The sequence below is a fragment of the Lolium perenne genome, chromosome 3 (assembly GCF_019359855.2).
Source record: "Lolium perenne isolate Kyuss_39 chromosome 3, Kyuss_2.0, whole genome shotgun sequence".
Lineage (NCBI taxonomy): Eukaryota > Viridiplantae > Streptophyta > Magnoliopsida > Poales > Poaceae > Lolium > Lolium perenne.
Window position 1 is genome coordinate 239,821,489 of NC_067246.2, and position 23,497 is coordinate 239,844,985.

The following is a 23,497-nucleotide window of genomic DNA, read 5'->3' on the forward strand; positions in this document are numbered from 1 at the left end:
ATGGCAAGGCTGATTTTGTGTTCTTTTTAGTTGGCGCCGACCTGCACAACTTCAACTCTATTTCCGTTGGAGCCGAACATAGAGATCAGATTCCGAAATAGTTTCTTCTAGACATCACGAAAGAAATTAGTTTCGTCTAGGGGTTTGATCTGCCAAACAAAAGTACCTTGTTCATAGCGGGCACAGAAGTTCGCTCTGCCTTCGCCTGATTTCATATATCCGCCGCGAGGCAAAGGCCACTGCCACTCGAAGGAAAACAAATGCAAAAGAGGATGCAACAGCACGTTGGCTAATTAATTGGCATCACCCCTGCACGTCAGATAAGTTTAATTTCTGAGATCCCAACGTCCTTGGTGTACACCGTACGTAGCCCGTGGCTTCAGATCTAAGGATACTTCCTGCCATCCAGCCTCGCTTCCGGCATATCTTAGTATTCCACATGACACCCTTGTCAATTGACTATGCAAGTGCATAGTCCAGGCGTCAGGCGAGATGGATATTTATCTCCTTCTCGCCAGGAACGAGTCAGGAGCTGTAAACAAGTATTAGTACGTACGGGTTTTGTGATGCAAGTTGAATGGCGCTAATCAATACTCTCCCTCATCCATGGCGACGTAACATCCAAATATCGGCAGTTGTTTATCGCGAGTGATTTGGATCGGTCGACTGATGAACCGATGCGCGCGGCCCTTGCTGCATTTCGGCCGTTTATTGGTTCCGTCTAGAAATGTTGAGCAGAAACGGTCTATATATATAGGTCTAAATTAGCCTTCCAGTTGATTTCAGTGACGAGCGCTTGTATGAGATCATGTTGCGCGGTCTACCACTAAAACATAATCGAATTACTCCCTCCGGCCCATACTCGTCGCTAAAGTAAGTTTTTTTCTTCGATAAAGAGCATATATTAATATCGCGGAGATACCAATTACACCTAGCCTCTACAACAACATCATACTCTAATGGCATAAAGGATGCACATAGCTAGAAAAAAGAGAAGAATTACAAAAAAAAAAGTCCCGCTACAGAGGTCGAAAACTTGAAACAGCAACACTGACACCACCAAGACAACACCAGATGACCAGCTTCTCCATAAGCGACGCCTCCAAGAAGGAAACAGTGAATAAACGCTGTCGTCGCCAGATCATAGATCTTAGGCTTTCACCCTGAAGAAAGTCTTCACTCTCAAAACAATGCATTCGACAAGAACATTGTCAGACACAACCAATTAAGGTCAGACATTGGCTTTTCACCCTGAAAGATAGAGCTCTGAACTCCGCTTGTGCAGCCGCCCCCACATACAAGTCGTTGTTTGAAGTCACGAAGCACCAAGCCACTTTCACCTTACCACCAAGATCCGACCACCATTGCTCTTCCACCGATAAAACGAGCTAGTGAACATATAGTGTACATTCTAAAACATGTATAGAATTCTAGGTAAATATGAATCAGCGAAGAAATATGGATCGGTGGGATTGGGTTCATATGAATCCAATTCTACATGCATGCACTATGTTGATACTGTAATTTATATGAGACCTTGGACTAATTTACGGGAGTATCATGCCCACGATTAGATCCACGTAAGAACAGACAGATCATTAACCTCGCAAACACTATCCTTTATCGAATTGTTAACACAAGCCACGAGACGTTGCACGTTGGTATTTCCGGAAACCGATGGAGGAAACCTTTTGCTTCGAGTGAAAAGAACCTCGATGGTGGCAGCAGGGACTACTTGATGCTTTTATTTTGCTGCCGGACCACTAGGCCCCGGGTGATGGAAGAGGATAAGGTGAGGGCCGGCTTGCTTATGTTTATTAATCATTAATCAAACTACCGGTACTAGTAAGGTTTGGTTCCAGAATCATGTGGTTAGACAGCTGAGAAGCCAATCAGTGTCTTGTTCACCACCCAGTACAGTACGACTACACAAAAAGAGATTTTTTTACAAGTGAGAATTAAACTACTTTTTGCATGCCTCAAAAAGGACAAAGAAGAGGAAAGTATTTTAAGTCAAAGTATAAGTGCATGACGCACATCTTAAAATGCATCTCCACCCAAGCCCCGGGATGCCCCCCTAAAAGGTCTATTGGTGGGACGCCCCGACCCATAGGGGCCAATCTGGGGGCGTCGGCCCATGTAGGAAACAGACAGGCGGGCATCACACCTTAGCAAGCCATACTCACCCCTTGTCCCTCTTCTCACCATGCTCACATCCCTACTCCATTCCTTTGCACCGACACTTCTGAGCCGTTGACTGGTCGCCGGTGTTGCCCTCCCGCTTCAGCTACCACTCGCGACTCGTTCGGAAGCAGTCGCAACTTCTGCCCGGTCGTTCACAGCTCGGATAAGTCCATTCCGTCGTCTCCGCATTTTCGATGCCGCCTTCACAAATGCCAAGCAGGAACGATCTCGAGACATCCAACGATTTCTAGCTGGGCGATGTAAGTTTCCTTCGCTGATGTAGTGTAGGATTTTTATGTGGGTTTACGAGCTTAAGTGGACCCATTTTGACCAATTTGTAGTGCGTGAAGGTGGACAATGATGCCAAGTGTTGCCGCATCCAGGACTGCCTCCCAGAGAAAGTTGTTGCTTTCGAAGGGATGAACACATGTCAGCGGTTCTAGCCGTGTGCACAAGACAATGTGAGTGGTAGTATGTTTTCTAAATTCTAGTCGATATATGATCATAGAGCAATATGCATTTATAGTGGTATTTGTAAGATGTCATAACCTGTGGCTTTGTTGGGTTGGTCCTGAGTGGCATGCACGACTGCAACCTACATTATCTACTACGTGGGATATGTATGAAAATACCAACAATACCAGAATTCAAGAGAAGATACAAAATGCCCAGTTGTTATTAAGTTGGATAATAAATACACCAACTTATTAGGGGATGTGAAGCAATGGATAGATGCCACTGATAATTGTGTGTTGGAGCGGAACATGGCAAAGTTGAAACAGAGCCACGATGAGCAAGCTGCGATTGAGTTTGCAAACATGGACAAGGAGAGCAAAATGTTCATACAAGAGAAGAAGAATGAGGGTGGAGAAAAAGAGATGGATGATAAGAAGAGGCTAGAATACATGTTGTATGATCTTCTGAAAGTCAATGATCAATACAAGAAAAGATAAAGAAGATCATGCAAATTTGTGATGAATGATGTTATCAGTTGTAGCACAAAAGCCTAGCATTTGTCCTGTTCTAGTTGTAGTAACTATTTAAATTGTTGACTGGTACCTGTTACTATCATGGGGCCAATACCCTTGCATTTCTCATTTCAAATTTACATAATATTTTTTTAAAAATAGGCAAATATAACTATTTGGGCCGGCCAAGTTGGGAGCGCCATTAAGGGCGGCAGCGTATGCCGACACCCCCAAAATGGCATGTTAGGTGCTATTGTTAGATGTAGTTTAGGGGGAGTCGGTGAAGATGCTCCTATGACCAGATTGGCCTTTGGATGGATTGGATATGTGCATATAATTGACTAACAACTGATGTGAGAGGCTCGACATGGAGTTTTTGTGTTGCGAAGACGGTGTCATTGAGGGGCGTTTGGGTCGGGTAAGGTTTTTGGCGGTTACTCTAGCATGTCCATTGGGTCTCCATGCGACGCTCCTCGGGATAAACTTTGTTCTCCAACCTAGTCTCTCTTCAAATTTGAAGCTTCCTAGTCATCCACCTGCGTGGTTGACTGTTTGGCATAGGGCGATGTGGATTTTGTACGATGTCTTGAGGGTTGGTTAACAGTGATAATCAGGTAAAGTTCGAGTTCGCTAGACTGAGAAGGATGTGTAATGATGAAATTGCGCTACCTCGACGATACTCTACATGTCATCAGTTTTGTGAAGAGTTTATGTTGGTAACCAGACTTGTCGGTGATGCCTTGTGCTTTGTCATGTTGCATGATGTCATTCATGTTCTCATCATGATGTGATCGTCCAAACGATATAGTTGAATTGGATGACGCAACACCATGTCATTTGTTCGGATGTCAGTCTAATATTCGCTCCATATCTTCATGATAATATAGACATTCAAATTTATGTACAACCAAAATTATTTCGCATTTATTCACTTTTTATTTTCGTGTGACTGGTGCCCTTACATAAGGTCTAGGGTAACAAATTGCAACCCTTTTTGTGTATACTATTTATTAGTCTTATCCACATCTCATCTGTCTCACGTCAAGGATAAAGATGCATGTTCCATTGTGTTTAGGAGGTTGTACGGCTAGACAAACAAGATGCTTGGATCGTTAAGCTCATGATTATTATGATTCAGATCGTTAAACTTATTAAATATAATGAGCTAAATTAATATTTAGCTCATTATGTGCCCGCAAGCGCTCGTGATCTACTCGTTAAAATTATTAAGAAAATATTGGCTAACAGGTGAAGTAGTACATGTATGTCTTAGTGGTATATCCAAGTAACAACATGGTACATGCTCACATGTATTATCCAAACACACTATCGGGCATTAAGAGTCAGCTAAGGATAGCTATCATAGGATTTGGCTAGCAAAGTTATGCATAGGCAGCACATCGTGCATACATGCTGGGATGTGCCTTTGCTATTTGGGCGGTTTGGTCGTTTCAAGTTTGTTAGTTAGATGAGCTCCTCTCCTTTCAAAAAAATAGTTAGATGAGGTCAGAATTAACGAGCTGCTCGCGAGGCTATAATCACGATTTGGCTTTGTTCGTTACTACAACAAGCCGAGCTAAACGGGATCAAGTAGGCGAGCGCTCATCGGGCTCGCCGACTTAAAGATTTATGTCCAGCCCTAGTTATATCCATGAGGAGACCCATAGATACCTGCATATCGTGCCGCGTTGGAGTCATCGAACCATGGTCTTTAACAGGGATATACATCCCCCTCGATGGAACATATAATGAAAATGCAACCCAAACACAAATGAAGCAAATGCTAAATAAATTCAAAACGACATATGAAATAAAATCTTACATGTGCATGATGTATGCATGTGCATGCCAAGTTTGGAACTTAAATACAAAACGTGTGTACCTTGTGTAAAAATGACAATGTGACTTTGAAGCACCGCAAAATTTGTTGTGCAAGTTCCATTCTCTCCTTTTTATTAAGGCCACATACAACCGTGTCGTTTTCACCAAAATTTGCACCGATAACTTTGAACGCAATATGCGCTAGTATGATTTATATTTAAAAAACGGAAACTTGCAAATACTCTTTTGCACGTTTTCAAAGTCAGGACCATGTGTTGTGTACCCGGAGACCACTCACGTATTATTGCTCATTGTGGACTTGTGGTGCATTCAGTGTAGTGAGTGTTGATCGCCTGCGTGAATGAAACAACAAAGGCTTTCCAAAAAAAGTATTATTGGTCAGGATCGGAGTCAAGACTGAGCGGAGTCTTGAAAACTAAAAGAGGCCGGCACGGCTTGTCAATCCTTCTAGATGCCATCGTCTGGACAAGAGGAAAGAGGTTGAGCTGGAGCACATCATAATCACAGATGAGTACGTGATGCCGAGAGAAAGGGTGCACGTGGGAACGCATTTCGCGGGGAAAACAAACTCGATCCAGCTCCATCGTGCTGGGGGGCCACTTCCCAGTGCCATGTCTCGGAACACCACTACTCCCTATCATAGTATTACTATCCTGCATCTCCTGCTCCCAGTTGTATACTTATTTTCTCAGTAAGCTATACTGGCAAAGTAACCTTTCAATACCGACGCCAGAATTAATAAGCTTTTGTGTCAGTTAAACTTGGAGGCCGCCCGTGCAAAGATACCGCGAGGCAGCTAGCTACTGACAGTGTAGCGTATTGTAAGATCAGATTAACAGGTGCCCGTCGCAGTCTTGGCAGTGAGCCACATGGATCATTAATTGATGGATGAAGCTTGGCACCATGCGAGGGATCTCACCACGTTCGACCAAGTATGTACATGCATGCGACATTAATTAATCAGTACGCGTGGCTTGTAGAAGTAATTGCAGGTGCTAAGGTTTTGTAGAGCTGAAAATAGTGTACCGGCTCGACCATGCGCTACACCGGCAAAACACGTATACAGAGGTGTTGTGTTAAGTGAGAACATCCTTATCACTCCTTTTTCGGCTCGGCCTCCTAGAGCGCGTTTGGTAGACTAGCCCTAATTTGGGATTTAATGAAGGCAGGATTCAGGATAGGTTCTTCTTGTAAACGAGGCATGAGTTAGAAGTGTATCCTTGTTTGGTTGCTCGCGAAGAAGTTTTGTGTACTTGTTCAACAACAAAGACCGTTTCGTTTGGTTGCAGCCTATTTTGGCATTTCTCATTCACTGTGTGGCTGTTTGGTTGCACACATCACGTTCCATACTTTTACCATCGTTTAAATAGGGTGAGATTATCATGCTATTGTATGTTACGTCGGATCTTACTTGAATCAGATGCACAAGATCTACCGATCACGATGACCAGGAAGACTGATGAATTCTTTCATCTTGTTGTCATGTACCTCAGGTGTTGCTTGTGCTAAAGGCATGGCAAGAACACCCTATGACTCTGGTGCTCCTTGTGGTAACAACAATGGTTGTTCCATGCCCTGAATAGTTATGTCCTGATCATCCAAGAAGCTATGGTGCTCTACTTCTGCCTCCTCCATTGTTTCAGTTGTTGTTGGAGTAGGCACTTACTTGCTCTTGGCAGATCTTCCATGTTGACAACACATTATAAACTAGGGAAGAGGAGCATGCCTGATCATTGGAAAAGCTAGTATATAAGAAGTTCAGCCTACACTACTATGGTGCATCCTACCACTACAACAAAAGTGGGTGACATCCTAACATCGCAAGTTCACCATCACATTAGGGGTTAGTATATACCACCTCATCATAGTTGCAGTCCATAAGAAATTTTCAAGACCTAGCTAAACCAAAATGTGTAGGATAACGTTGCATAGAAAACAAAAAATTTCCTACCGCGAACACGAAATCCAAGCCAAGATGCAATCTAGAAGACGGTAGCAACGAGGGGATTATCGAGTCTCACCCTTGAAGAGATTCCAAAGCCTACAAGATGAGGCTCTTGTTGCTGCGGTAGACGTTCACTTGCCGCTTGCAAAAGCGCGTAGAAGATCTTGATCACGATCGGTTCCGGCGCCACGAACGGGCAGCACCTCCGTACTCGGTCACACGTTCGGTTGTTGATGAAGACGACGTCCACCTCCCCGTTCCAGCGGGCAGCGGAAGTAGTAGCTCCTCTTGAATCCTACAGCACGACGGCGTGGTGTCGGTGGTGGTGGAGAAATCCGGCGGAGCTTCGCTAAGCGTGCAGGATGTGGTGGAGGAGAGAGGCCGCTAGGGTTTGGGGAGAGGGGGCGCCGGCCACTAAGGGGTGCGGCCACCTTGGTGGTTCTTGGGTGGCCGGCCCCCTCCCCTTGGCCCCTCTATATATAGGTGGAACCCAAGTGTTGGTCTCCAAGTCTTCGAATAAGACCCGAACCAAAAACCTTCCATATGGTGGGGAAACCTACCCAAGTTAGGACTCCCACTAGAGGTGGGGTTTCCACCTCCCATATGGGGGGGTGGCCGGCCCCCTAAGGGGGAGTCCACTTGGGACTCCTCCCCCACTAGGGTTGGCCGGCCATGGAGGTGGAGTCCCATGTGGACTCCACCTTCCTTGGTGGTTTCTTCCGGACTTTTCTAGAACCTTCTAGAACCTTCCATAGAACCTTCCGCGACATTTTAATTCACATAAAATGACATCCTATATATGAATCTTATTCTCCGGACCATTCCGGAACTCCTCGTGATGTCCGGGATCTCATCCGGGACTCCGAACAAATATTCGAACTCCATTCCATATTCAAGTTCTACCATTTCAACATCCAACTTTAAGTGTGTCACCCTACGGTTCGTGAACTATGCGGACATGGTTGAGTACTCACTCCGACCAATAACCAATAGCGGGATCTGGAGATCCATAATGGCTCCCACATATTCAACGATGACTTTAGTGATCGAATGAACCATTCACATATAATACCAATTCCCTTTATCTCGCGATATTTTACTTGTCCGAGATTTGATCTTCGGTATCACTCTATACCTTGTTCAACCTCGTCTCCTCACAAGTACTCTTTACTCGTACCGTGGTATGTGGTCTCTTATGAACTCATTCATATGCTTGCAAGACATTAGACGACATTCCACCGAGAGGGCCCAGAGTATATCTATCCATCATCGGGATGGACAAATCCCACTGTTGATCCATATGCCTCAACTCATACTTTCCGGATACTTAATCCCACCTTTATAGCCACCCATTTACGCAGTGGTGTTTGGTGTAATCAAAGTACCTTTCCGGTATAAGTGATTTACATGATCTCATGGTCATAAGGACTAGGTAACTATGTATCGAAAGCTTATAGCAAATAACTTAATTACGAGATCTTATGCTACGCTTAATTGGGTGTGTCCATTACATCATTCATATAATGATATAACCTTGTTATTAATAACATCCAATGTTTATGATTATGAAACTAATCATCCATTAATCAACAAGCTAGTTTAAGAGGCATACTAGGGACTTTATTGTTGTCTACATATCACACATGTACTAATGTTTCGGTTAATACAATTATAGCATGATATATAAACATTTATCATAAACATAAAGATATAAATAATAACCATTTTATTATTGCCTCTAGGGCATATCTCCTTCAAAATGTACATCATCAAGTCCACGCATGCCTCCCTACCCTCACGACCACAAGGGTAGTACTACATGTTGACGTAGGACTTGCCAAGATAGGACCTGAGCTAGAGGATATGGTGTGGAGGATTCATACCAACGAAGCTCGTACTCTGGGCCTTGTGGTCGACGAGGTGACTCAGCGTTGCCATGAGAGACTCCCCGGTGAAGCCAACAGTGTCCATCATTGAGGCGTAGTACGTGGTCTTGTTGTCTCGGATGGCCTGTGCGAGGTCCTTGACAGCGACAGTCATGTTGGTGAACTCCGCGAGCTCATCGTCGGCGAAGGCACCCTCTTCCTCTTACTCGTGTGCACCTTCTCAAGGGCATCGGCAGGCTTCCCATGGGGGGAGTAGGATCACCGTGTCATAATCCTGCATGTCAGCACCCTCAGATGACGGGGCACCTAGAGGCGTGCACTAGGGCCTCACTTGAGCTCATGGCGTACTTGCAGGTGGCGAGGACGAATGCAAATATTGTTTGCATCTCATCCTAGTTGATAATAGGAATGTTCAGGAACTCACCATCCTTGGGGTGATCCTACCATTGGAACAGAGTGTGTTATTTGTGAAGGTTAGCGATGATGGAAGTTAGTGATGGGCGTAGAGTGTATACGTTTAGGTTGAGCTCCAAGTGCAGAGTTTGTAGATGTGGAAGACGTGTTTTCCCCACGTGGGTGACTCGAGAGTAATATCGAACTCTCGAGGACCTGTGTGTTAAGGGTTTATCTTCTTATCCTTCTCTTATGAGACCTGCAAAACAAAACAAAATGTGTGCCCTCAACCTCACCAAGTGGTTTTCAAGCACAAGGTGCGAGCAAAGATGTGAAAAAAGAATAAATGCAAACAAAAAATAAATATGCAATAATATGGATGGTAATGCAATGGTGCTAGAAAACGGTGTGGTGTGTGGAACTAGTGGGATAAATCTCTCTACTTGCACGGCTCCAGAAAACAACTTGATATGCAAATGATGGTAAATAAATATGCAAGGATGGTGGAAACAATAATGGATGATATTTTTGGTTTTATATTGTGAATGCAAGAAATAAAAGTGTTTTTGTATTTTCGATTTTTTAAATGGCTGAAAATAAAAGTGTGTATAAAATGTTGGAAAGGTGTTTCTTATGATTAAAAATAGCCTGGGATTCATAGTTTCACAAATGCACTCTCTCTTTTATAAACTCGTAGATAATGGAACACTAGAATTAACATATATGATTGCAACATAAAGGTTTCATGACAAGTTACTAGTTATATGGGCATCACGTCCTAATATAGAGATCTTTTGTTTATTAATCTCTCTTATACTCCACCAAGACGCGAACTAAATCATAACACCATAGTAATTAAGATAAATTAGAGTATAGCATTAAGTTCTATGACATGAAGTTAAAATAAGAACATGCTAGATCTAGTCATGGAGAAGTGGCAAGGTCACCCCACATCCCCGGTAGCATGGTATTCTCTTTATCCCTAGTGAGGTAACAAAGTAAGGTAAACATATGAGTGGATGATGCGTGCAGTTAACACACGTCCGTTGGGAACCCCAAGAGGAAGGTGTGATGCGTACAGTAGCAAGTTTTCCCTCAGTAAGAAACCAAGGTTATCGAACCAGTAGGAGTCAAGGAACATGTGAAGGTTGTTGGTGACGGAGTGTAGTGCGGCGCAACACCAGGGGTTCCGGCGCCAACGTGGAACCTGCACAACACAATAAAAGTATTTTGCCCCAACGTAACAGTGAGGTTGTCAATCTCACCGGCTTGCTGTAAATAAAGGATTAACCGTATAGTGTGGAAGATGATGTTTGTTTGCGAAGAACAGTAAAGAACAAGTATTGCAGTAGATTGTATTTCAGATGTAAAGAATGGACCGGGGTCCACAGTTCACTAGTGGTGTCTCTCCCATAAGATAAATAGCATGTTGGGTGAACAAATTACAGTTGGGCAATTGACAAATAGAGAGGGCATAACAATGCACATACATATCACGATGACTACTATGAGATTTAATCAGGGCATTACGACAAAGTACATAGACCGCTATCCAGCATGCATCTATGCCTAAAAAGTCCACTTTCAGGTTATCATCCGAACCCCTTCCAGTATTAAGTTGCAAACAACAGACAATTGCATTAAGTATGGTGGGTAATGTAATCAACACAAATATCCTTAGACAAAGCATCGATGTTTTATCCCTAGTGGCAACAGCACAACCACAACCTTAGAACTTTCTGTCACTGTCCCAGATTCAATGGAGGCATGTACCCACTATCGAGCATAAATACTCCCTCTTGGAGTTACAAGTATCAACTTGGCCAGAGCCTCTACTAGCAACGGAGAGCATGCAAGAACATAAACAACACATATGATAGATTGATAATCAACTTGACATAGTATTCCATATTCATCGGATCCCAACAAACACAACATGTAGCATTACAAATAGATGATCTTGATCATGATAGGCAGCTCACAAGATCTAACATGATAGCACAATGAGGAGAAGACAACCATCTAGCTACTGCTATGGACCCATAGTCCAGGGGTGAACTACTCACACATCAATCCGGAGGCAATCATGGCGATGAAGAGCCCTCCGGGAGATGATTCCCCTCTCCGGCAGGGTGCCGGAGGCGATCTCCTGAATCCCCCGAGATGGGATTGGCGGCGGCTGCGTCTCTGGAAGGTTTTCCGTATCGTGGCTCTCGGTACAGGGGGTTTCGCGACGAAGACTTTAAGTAGGCGGAAGGGTAGGGTTGGAGGCGGCGCGAGGGACCCACACCATAGGGCGGCGCGGGCCCCTCCCTGGCCGCGCTGGCCTATGGTTATGGGCCCTCGTGGCCCCACTTCGTATCCCCTTCGGTCTTCTGGAAGCTTCGTGGAAATATAAGACCCTGGGCGTTGATTTCGTCCAATTCCGAGAATATTTCCTTTGTAGGATTTCTGAAACCAAAAAGCAGTAAAACAAAGAATCGGCTCTTTGGCATCTCGTCAATAGGTTAGTGCCGGAAAATGCATAATAATGACATAAAGTGTGTAGAAAACATGTGAGTATCATCATAAAAGTAGCATGGAACATAAGAAATTATAGATACGTTTGAGACGTATCAAGCATCCCCAAGCTTAGTTCCTACTCGCCCTCGAGTAGGTAAACGATAATAAGGATAATTTCTGAAGTGACATGCTATCATAATCTTGATCAATACTATTGTAAAGCATATGAGATGAATGCAGCGATTCGAAGCAATGGTAAAGACAATGAATAAACAACTGAATCATATAGCAAAGACTTTTCATGAATAGTACTTTCAAGACAAGCATCAATAAGACTTGCATAAGAGTTAACTCATAAAGCAATAAATTCTTAGTAGAAAGCTTTGAAGCAACACAAAGGAAGATATAAGTTTCAGCGGTTGCTTTCAACTTCAACATGTATATCTCATGGATAATTGTCAACATAAAGCAATATAACAAGTGCAATAGGTAAACATGTAAGAATCAATGCACACAGTTGACACAAGTGTTTGCTTCTAAGATAGAAAGAAATAGGTAAACTGACTCAACATAAAGTAAAAGAATGGCCCTTCGCAGAGGGAAGCATGGATTACTATTTTTGTGCTAGAGCTTTTATTTTGAAAACATAGAAACAATTTTGTCAACGGTAGTAATAATTCATATGTGTTATGCATAAGACATCCTATAAGTTGCAAGCCTCATGCATAGAATACTAATAGTGCCCGCACCTTGTCCTAATTAGCTTGGATTAACATGGATTATCATTGCATAACATATGTTTCAACCAAGTGTCACAAAGGGGTACCTCTATGCCGCCTGTACAGAGGTCTAAGGAGAAAGCTCGCATTGGATTTCTCGCTTTTGATTATTCTCAACTTAGACATCCATACCGGGACAACATAGACAACAGATAATGGACTCCTCTTTTAATGCTTAAGCATTCAACAACGGATAATATTCTCATAAGAGATTGAGGATTTGTGTCCAAACTGAAACTTCCACCATGATTCATGGCTTTAGTTAGCGGCCCAATGTTCTTCTCTAATAATATGCATACTCAAACCATTGATCATGAAAATCACCCTTACTTCAGACAAGACGAACATGCATAGCAACTCACATGATATTCAACAAAGGTGTAATAGTTGATGGCGTCCCCAGAAACATGGTTACCGCTCAACAAGCAACTTATAAGAAATAAGACACATAGCAACATATTCAATACCATAATAGTTTTTAAGGCTATTTTCCCATGAACTATATATTGCAAAGATAAAGAATAGAATTTTAAAGGTAGCACTCAAGTAATGTACTTTGGAATGGCAGAGAAATACCATGTGGTAGGTAGGTATGGTGGACACAAATGGCATAGTTTTTGGCTCAAGGATTTGGATGCACGAGAAGTAATCCCTCTCAATACAAGGCTTAGGCTAGCAAGGTTGTTTGAAGCAAACTCAAGTATAAACGGGTACAGCAAAACTTACATAAGAACATATTGAAAGCATTATAAGACTCTACACTGTCTTCCTTGTTGTTCAAACACCTTAACCAGAAAATATCTAGACTTAGAGAGACCAATCATGCAAACCAAATTTTAACAAGCTCTATGTAGTTCTTCATTAATAGGTGCAAAGTACATGATGCAAGAGCTTAAACATGATCTATATGAGCACAACAATTGCCAAGTATCAAATTATTCAAGACATTATACCAATTACCACATGAAGCATTTTCCGTTTCCAACCATATAACAATGAACGAAGCAGTTTTCAACCTTCGCCATGAACATTAAAAGTAGCACTAAGAACACATGTGTTCATATGCAACAGCGGAGCGTGTCTCTCTCCCATACAAAGAATGCTAGGATCCGATTTTATTCAAACAAAAACAAAAATAAAAACAAACAGACGCTCCAAGTAAAGCACATAAGATGTGACTGAATAAAAATATAGTTTCACTAGAGGTGACCTGATAAGTTGTCGACGAAGAAGGGGATGCCTTGGGCATCCCCAAGCTTAGATGCTTGAGTCTTCTTGAAATATGCAGGGATGAACCACGGGGGCATCCCCAAGCTTAGACTTTTCACTCTTCTTGATCATATTGTATCATCCTCCTCTCTTGACCCTTGAAAACTTCCTCCACACCAAACTCGAAACAAACTCATTAGAGGGTTGGTGCATAATTGAAAATTCATATATTCAGAGGTGACATAATCATTCTTAACACTTCTGTACATTGCACAAAGCTACTGAAAGTTAATGGAACAAAGACATCCATCAAGCATAGCAAAACAGGCAATGCGAAATAAAAGGCAGAATCTGTCAAAACAGAACAGTCCGTAAAGACGAATTTTTCTGGGGCACTTAACTTGCTCAGATGAAAAAGCTCAAATTGAATGAAAGTTGCGTACATATCTGAGGATCACGCACGTAAATTGGCAGAATTTTATGAGTTATATACAGACGGGGCTACTCAATTTCGTGACAGTAAGAAATCTGTTTCTGCGTAGTAATCCAAATCTAGTATCAACATTACTATCAAAGACTTTACTTGGCACAACAATGCAATAAAATAAAGATAAGGAGAGGTTTCTACAGTAGTAACAACTTCAAGACTCAAATATAAAACAAAAGTGTTGTAGTAAAATAATGGGTTGTCTCCCATAAGCGCTTTTCTTTAACGCCTTTCAGCTAGGCGCAGAAAGTGTGAATCAAGTAACATCAAGAGATGAAGAATCGACATCATAATTTGTTCTAATAATAGAATCATAAGGTAACTTCATTCTCTTTCTAGGGAAGTGTTCCATACATTTCTTGAGAGGAAATTGATACTTAATATTACCTTCCTTCATATCAATAGTAACACCAACTGTTCGAAGAAAAGGTCTTCCCAATATAATGGGACAAGATGCATTGCATTCAATATCCAAGACAACAAAATCAACGGGGACAAGGTTATTGTTAACCATAATGCGAACATTATCAATCCTCCCCAAAGGTTTCTTTATAGCATTATCAACAAGATTAACATCCAAATAACAATTTTTCAATGGTGGCAAGTCAAGCATATCATAGATTTTCTTAGGCATAACAGAAATACTTGCACCAAGATCACATAAAGCATTACAATCAAAATCATTGACCTTCATCTTAATGATGGGCTCCCAACCATCTTCTAACTTCCTAGGAATAGAAGTCTCAAGTTTTAGTTTATCTTCTCTAGCTTTTATGACAGCATTTGTAATATGTTTTGTAAAGGCCAAATTTATAGCACTAGCATTGGGACTTTTAGCAAGTTTTTGTAAGAACTTTATGACTTCAGAGATATGAAAATCATCAAAATCTAAACCATTATGATCTACAGCAATGGGATCATTGTCCCCAATATTTTGAAAAATTTCAGCAGTTTTATCACAAACAGTTTCAAAGCTTTAAACGATTTCAGACAGTTTTGCACGCTTTGCACTAGGAGTAGAAACATTGCCAACACCAATTATTTTACCATTGATAGTAGGAGGTGTAGCAACATGTGAAGCATCAACATTAATAGTGGTGGTAATAGTCCAAACTTTAGCTACATTACTCTCTTTAGCAAGTTTTTCGTTTTCTTCTCTTTCCCACTGATAACCCACAAGTATAGGGGATCGCAACAGTCTTCGCGGGAAGTAAAACCCAATTTATTGATTCAACACAAGGGGAGACAAAGAATACTTGAAAGCCTTAACAGCTGAGTTGTCAATTCAGCTGCACCTGGAAACAGACTTGCTCGCAAGAGTTTATCGATAATGTGATTTTATAGCAGTAGCAGTAGTGAAATAACAGCAGCAGAGTAACAAAGACAGCAGTAGTGATTATAGTAAACAGCAGGATTAAAATACTGTAGGCACAGGGATGGATGAACGGGCATTGCATGGATGAGAGAAACTCATGTAACAATCAAAGCATGGCATTTGCAGATAATAATAAAACGGTATCCAAGTACTAATCAATCAATAGGCATGTGTTCCATATATAGTCGTACGTGCTCGCAATGAGAAACTTGCACAACATCTTTTGTCCTACCAGCCTGTGGCAGCCGGGCCTCTAGGGAATCTACTGGATATTAAGGTACTCCTTTTAATAGAGTACCGGAGCAAAGCATTAACACTCTGTGAACACATGTGATCCTCACATCGCCGCCTTCCCCTCCGGTTGTCCCAATTTCTGTCACTTTGGGGCCTCGGGTTCCGGACAGCAACATGTGTATACAACTTGCAGGTAAGATCATAAACAACGAATATCTTCATGAATCAATAACATGTTCAGATCTGAGATCATGGCACTCGGGCCCTAGTGACAAGCATTAAGCATAACAAGTTGCAACAATATCATAAAAGTAACATCTACGGATACTAGGCACCATGCCCTAACAATCTTATGTCTATTACATGACCAATCTCATCCAATCCCTACCATCCCCTTCAGCCTACAGCGGGGGAATTACTCACACATGGATGGGGGAAACATGGCTGGCCGATGGAGAGGCGTTGGTGGTGATGATGGCGATGATATCCTCCAATTCCCCGTCCCGGCGAGGTGCCAGAACGGAGTTTCTGGTCCCGAGACGGAGTTTCGCGATGGTGGCGGCGTACTGGATGTCTTCTGGCGATTTCGTCTAACCCCCCGTACGTTTTTAGGTCGAAGGCAATAAGTAGTCCGAAGGAGGGCGTCGGGGGCCAGACGAGGCCGCCACACACTAGGGCCGCGCGCCCCCCTCCTGGGCCGCGCCGGCCTAGCGTGTGGGGCCCTCGGGCCCCCACCTGGCTTGCCCTTCTGGCTCCGCCAATATTCTGGGAAAATAGGACCTTCCGCATAAATTCCGAGGATTTTCCTGAAAGTTGGATTTCTGCACAAAAACGAGACACGGAGCGATTCTGCTGAAAACAGCGTTAGTCCGTGTTAGTTGCATCCAAAATACACAAATTAGAGGCAAAACAATAGCAAAAGTGTTCGGGAAAGTAGATACGTTTTGGACGTATCAACTCCCCCCAAGCTTAGCTTATTGCTTGTCCTCAAGCAATTCAGTTGACAACTGAGTGCGATAAAAGAACTTTCACGAACACCTTTGTTCATATGATGTAAATATTCTCATGATATGGCAAGTACTTAAGCAGTTCATAATAAGATACATGCAAATAAAGTCATCTAATAGCTATGTCAATCATGGAAAAGGTACCAACAAACTAATAATGAGCATCATGAATCATGTCTATCAGCAGGATTGCAATGTTCATAGAACGATATGATAAAGTGGTATCTCGCTTGCCCATAATTGTACAGCAAAACATAAATGCTTGGGCACCTTTGAGGTTCATGAGAAGACTGGAAGTAGAGGTTATCAAAGATTAAAGCATCAAAGTTATACCACAAATTAATCATATTTTGGGACAAGCATATTATACTAAGAATGACAGTTGTGCTCTCAAGAAAGTACTCAAAGAAAGGATGGAGACTCAATGTAAAAGTAAAAGATTGACCCTTCGCAGAGGGAAGCAGGGGTTAACATGTGCTAGAGCTTTTCATTTTTCTAAAGATAGAAGTAAAATGGTTTTGAGAGGTGTTTGTTGTTGTCAACGAATGGTAATGGGTACTCTAACTACCTCATCAACCGGACTTCCAAGAGCGGCTCCCATGAAATTTTATTTTTGGGTGGCACTCCTTCCAACCTTGCTTTCACAAACCATGGCTAACCGAATCCTCGGGTGCCTGCCAACAATCTCATACCATGAAGGAGTGCCTTTTTATTTTAGTTTTATTTAGATGACACTCCTCCCCACCTTTGCTTTCTCAAGCCATGGCTAACCGAATCCTCGGGTGCCAACCAACAATCACATACCATGGAGGAGTGTCTATTTATAAATTTGCGAAGGTTAATTAATTGGGGCTGGGAACCCCGTTGCCAGCTCTTTTTGCAAAATTATTGGATAAGCACCACATACTTCCTCATGTGCCACTAGTCCATTGGTGAAAGTCCGTCCGGAGTAAATGACAAGATTAAAGATAAACACCACATACTTCCTCATGAGCTATAAAACATAAACACAAATTGAGAAGCATTTTGAAGGTTTTAAAGGTAGCACATGAGAATTTACTTGGAATGGTTTGAAATGCCATGCATAGGTATTTATGGTGGACACTCTGGAATAACTTGGTTTTCATGTGTTTGGAAGCACGAGCAGTGTTCCCGCTCAGTACAAGTGAAGGCTAGCAATAGACTGGGAAGTGACAATCAAGAGAGCAGTAACTGTCATAATCATGCTTGCGGCAAAATAAATTAACTGGGGCATAAAAGTGATACAAGAACTCTGAGGTAAAGTAAATCATCGAGGCTTAATTGACATTTGTTCAGTCATATGCATGCGTGAGCATGTGCCAAGTTGATTCAAGTGAATTATTCAGAGGAGGATACCACAATATCATACCTATCTATGAATAAAACAATGCAAGCAAATATTTATGACATGCTACTCATATTAATAAATTGGAACTAATCATGAGAGAACATGAACTACTAGACTTTCTTAAATGACATATACCTCGCATGAACCGACTAAGCATGCTCACATGGATGAGTATATGTACAAAAATGAAAACAAATAGAGTTCATACCAGCCTCTCACCACAATCAGATTGTCGTAGATCGTCATTATTGCTTTTTCACTTGTATAGCTTGAATAATATGGAATGAAAACCATGCTCTAGACACCGAAGACCATTGAACTCATAATGAAATTTACAAAACCAAAGAACAGCAAATATTTTTGGTGTTTTCAAATTTGGAAATAAGAACAAAAGGAAACAAGCAAACAAAGCAAAATCTTTTTGGATTTTCTTATAGCAAACCAACGATAGCAAATAAAGCAAAATGGGAATAAGAAACCAAGATAAACAAATGGCGAAGAGAAACAACATAATTTTTTTTTTGTGTTTTAGGAAAGAAACAAAGCAAAAACAAGAGAATGAAAACTAGAAGAAACACAGAAAAGCAGGATGGCAGAAATCTGCCAAAACCTGACAGCAGTACAGAAATCAATTTTTACAAAATCTTCCGTTGCTCAGTTCAAAAAGTGTTCAACTAATGAAAGTTAGATAACAACCTGGGGAACATGCACAAAAATTTGCAACTCAAAATAACGTCCTGGCTGTGCACACGAAATTTTTTAGTAACAGCCCAGAATCTGTTTTCTGGCAGCACTTCCCCAAATATCATCTCCCTCTTATTAGAAAACCACTTAAAGAAACTAAACAAGTGTGTACAAGTATCCAGCAACCATAATATGGAAAGAATGAGTGATGCCGGTATACCCCCCCCCCCCCCCCAAGCTTAGTCTTTTGGCCTAAGTGGAGATCAATCCCATGGTGGCCATGAAGTGGCACCTCCGTAGTACGACGAAGATGGATCCGGGTATGTGCTGCAAGAAGCACCCGGATACGTGACGGTGTAGTCGTAGGAGGGCTCGGCGTCCTCGGAGTCATGCTGCTGGTGGAAACCTTGTATCTTCAGTTGCTCATCCACCTCCTCCTTAGAGCGCGACCATGGTTCCCTGTGAATACTGAACAAATCTCGCTGCGGCAATGGGACTTCCCTCTCTTCCCCGTCAGCAAACAACATTCTATAAACAATATTATCTAAACTAGAGTCAACTGTAACAAATTGATGACTCTTCATAGCAACAATATCAAGCCTTATATGAGTTAGTTTCACATCAGTAGGGTCAAGAGGAAGTTCTAGATATGCTAAAATGCGCGATGCGATAATTCCTCCAAATATAGGTCCCTTGTTAGACAAGCGGCGAGCAACAAGAGCACCAAGATGATAAGGCGTGTCCCCAGTGAGTGCAGCAATTAAGAAAGCAAGATGATAGCTAGATATATTACTAGTGTTCTCCCTACCAAGAATGCTAGTAGCAATGTAATAAGCAAAGTACTTAATGGCGGGGAGTTGAATGTTTCTTATCTTGCCACGCTGAATGGTGCGACAATCATCATTGGTGATTCCTCGATAGAGCTCCAGCAATTCCTTGGGGTTGTCCTCAATCTTCTTTGCTGTTCCTACAGGGGCAATATCCAATGCAGCACAAAAATCTTCCAACTTCATAGTAATAGGTTTACCATAGATCTTGAATGCAACTGTCGGGCGAAAGTGCTTGTTGTTGAACTTGAAGCTCTCCACAAAGATTTTAGTGAGCGTGTAGTATTGCTCACTCTCATCTCCCAGGTAGGTGGTTAAGCCTGCCTTACCGACGAGGGTCAAGAAATCATCCAACAAACCTGCATTTCTCAAAAAGTCATAACATGGGAAGGATGAAGCGTTAGGGACTCCATTGTCCTCTTCGGGTGCGAAGCTTGGTGCGATGAGGTCCTCATTATAGGATTGCCTGAATCGGGTGGATGACCTTGATGTCTACGTTCCCCCTCCTTTCCTGTAGACAGTGTTGGGCCTCCAAGAGCAGAGGTTTGTAGAACAGCAGCAAGTTTTCCCTTAAGTGGATCACCCAAGGTTTATCGAACTCAGGGAGGAAGAGGTCAAAGATATCCCTCTCATGCAACCCTGCAACCACAAAGCAAGAAGTCTCTTGTGTCCCCAACACACCTAATAGGTGCACTAGTTCGGCGAAGAGATAGTGAAATACAGGTGGTATGAATATATATGAGCAGTAGCAACGGTGCCAGAAAATAGCTTGCTGGCGTGTAGTTGATGGTGGTGGTATTGCAGCAGTAGTAACACAGTGAAACAGTAAGCAAGCAGTAGTAACGCAGTAGTATTTAGGAACAAGGCCTAGGGATTACACTTTCACTAGTGGACACTCTCAACATTGATCACATAACAGAACAGATAAATGCATACTCTACACTCTTGTTGGATGATGAACGCATTGCGTAGGATTACACGAACCCTCAATGCCGGAGTTAACAAGCTCCACAATTTGTTCATATTTAAGTAACCTTGTAGTGTAAGATAGATCAAAGACTAAACCAAGTACTAACATAGCATGCACACTGTCACCTTTACACACGTGCAGGAGGAATAGAACTACTTTAATAACTTTGCTAGAGTAGCACATAGATAGTAGTGATACAAAACTCATATGAATCTCAATCATGTAAAGCAGCTCATGAGATTATTGTATTGAGGTACATGGGAGAGAGATGAACCACATAGCTACCGGTACAGCCCCGAGCCTCGATGGAGAACTACTCCCTCCTCATGGGAGCAGCAGCGGTGATGAAGATGGCGGTGGAGATGGCAGCGGTGTCGATGGAGAAGCCTTCCGGGGGCACTTCCCCGCTCCGGCGGCGTGCCGGAACAGAGACTCCTGTCCCCCAGATCTTGGCCTCGCGATGGCGGCGGCTCTGGAAGGTTTCTGTGGTTTTCGTCGAACGCATCGGGGTTTTCGATCCGGGGGCTTTATATAGGCGAAGAGGCGGCGCAGGAGGGTCGAAGGGCGACGACACCATAGGGCGGCGCGGCCGGGGCCTGGGCCGCGCCGGCCTATGGTCTGGGGCCCGGTGCCCCCTCTGGTCCTTCCCGGGTGTTACGGATGCTTCCGGTGAAAATAGGAACTTGGGCGTTGATTTCGTCCGATTCCGAGAATATTTCGTTACTAGGATTTACGAAACCAAAAACAGCGAGAAACGAGGCTGACACTTCGGCATCTTGTTAATAGGTTAGTTCCAGAAAATGCACGAATATGACATAAAGTGTGCATAAAACATGTAGATAACATCAATAATGTGGCATGGAACATAAGAAATTATCGATACGTTGGAGACGTATCAGCATCCCCAAGCTTAGTTCTGCTCGTCCCGAGCAGGTAAAACGATAACACAGATAATTTCTGGAGTGACATGCCATCATAACCTTGATCATACTATTTGTAAAGCATATGTAGTGAATGCAGCGATCAAAACAATGTATATGACATGAATAAACAAGTGAACCATAAAGCAAAGACTTTTCATGAATAGCACTTCAAGACAAGCATCAATAAGTCTTGCATAAGAGTTAACTCATAAAGCAATAATTCAAAGTAAAGGTATTGAAGCAACACAAAGGAATATGAAGTTTCAGCGGTTGCTTTCAACTTGTAACATGTATATCTCATGGATATTGTCAACATAGAGTAATATAACAAGTGCAATATGCACATATGTAGGAATCAATGCACAGTTCACACAAGTGTTTGCTTCTTGAGATGGAGAGAAATAGGTGAACTGACTCAACAATGAAAGTAAAAGAATGGTCCTCCATAGAGGAAAAGCATCGATTGCTATATTTGTGCTAGAGCTTTGATTTTGAAAACATGAAACAATTTTGTCAACGGTAGTAATAAAGCGTATGTATCATGTAAATTATATCTTACAAGTTGCAAGCCTCATGTATAGTGTACTAATAGTGCCCGCACCTTGTCCTAATTAGCTTGGACTACCGGATCATCACAATGCACATGTTTTAACCAAGTGTCACAAAGGGGTACTTCTATGCCGCCTGTACAAAGGTCTAAGGAGAAAGCTCGCATTGGATTTCTCGCTATTGATTATTCTTCAACTTAGACATCCATACCGGGACAACATAGACAACAGATAATGGACTCCTCTTTTATGCATAAGCATGTAACAACAATTAATAATTTTCTTATTTGAGATTCAGGATATATGTCCAAAACTGAAACTTCCACCATGGATCATGGCTTTAGTTAGCGGCCCAATGTTCTTCTCTAACAATATGCATGCTCCAACCATTAAGGTGGTAGATCTCTCTTACTTCAGACAAGACGAACATGCATAGCAACTCACATGATATTCAACAAAGAATAGTTGATGGCGTCCCCAGAAACATGGTTATCGCACAACAAGCAACTTAATAAGAGATAAAGTGCATAATTACATATTCAATACCACAATAGTTTTTAAGCTATTTGTCCCATGAGCTATATATTGCAAAGGTGAATGATGGAATTTTAAAGGTAGCACTCAAGCAATTTACTTTGGAATGGCGGAGAAATACCATGTAGTAGGTAGGTATGGTGGACACAAATGGCATAGTGGTTGGCTCAAGTATTTTGGATGCATGAGAAGTATTCCCTCTCGATACAAGATTTAGGCTAGCAAGGCTTATTTGAAACAAACACAAGGATGAAGCGGTGTAGCAAAACTCACATAAAAGACATATTGAAAACATTATAAGACTCTACACCGTCTTCCTTGTTGTTCAAACTCAATAGTAGAAATTATCTAGACCTTAGAGAAACCAAATATGCAAACCAAATTTTAGCATGCTCTATGTATTTCTTCATTAACTAGCACAGTGGCCCGCGCAAATGCGCAGGCTGCATATTAATTATCTCTTTTTTCCTTTTTTGAAATCATATATAATAGTTCGGATTCGTATATTTCAGAAGCAATGCAATATAAGTATTAGTTATTATAATACCAATATCATATTCCAATTTACCTTAATCATCTTATATCCTTTGATTTAGAATATCCAATGTTAGTTTAAAAAAATTATTTGATGGTAAATAATTAAGATTCTTTTTTGTAATTTTAAGTAGAATATTTATTTTATAGCAAACATGTACTCCTCGTTTAGTTAGTGGATTAATTCTGATCCCTTATTATCGCCGCTCTGTCCAATGCGAATGCGACATGGCATCCTTTTCCATGCCGAAATTCAACAATCAGGATAATTTATATATAAATTTGTTATTTTTGGTT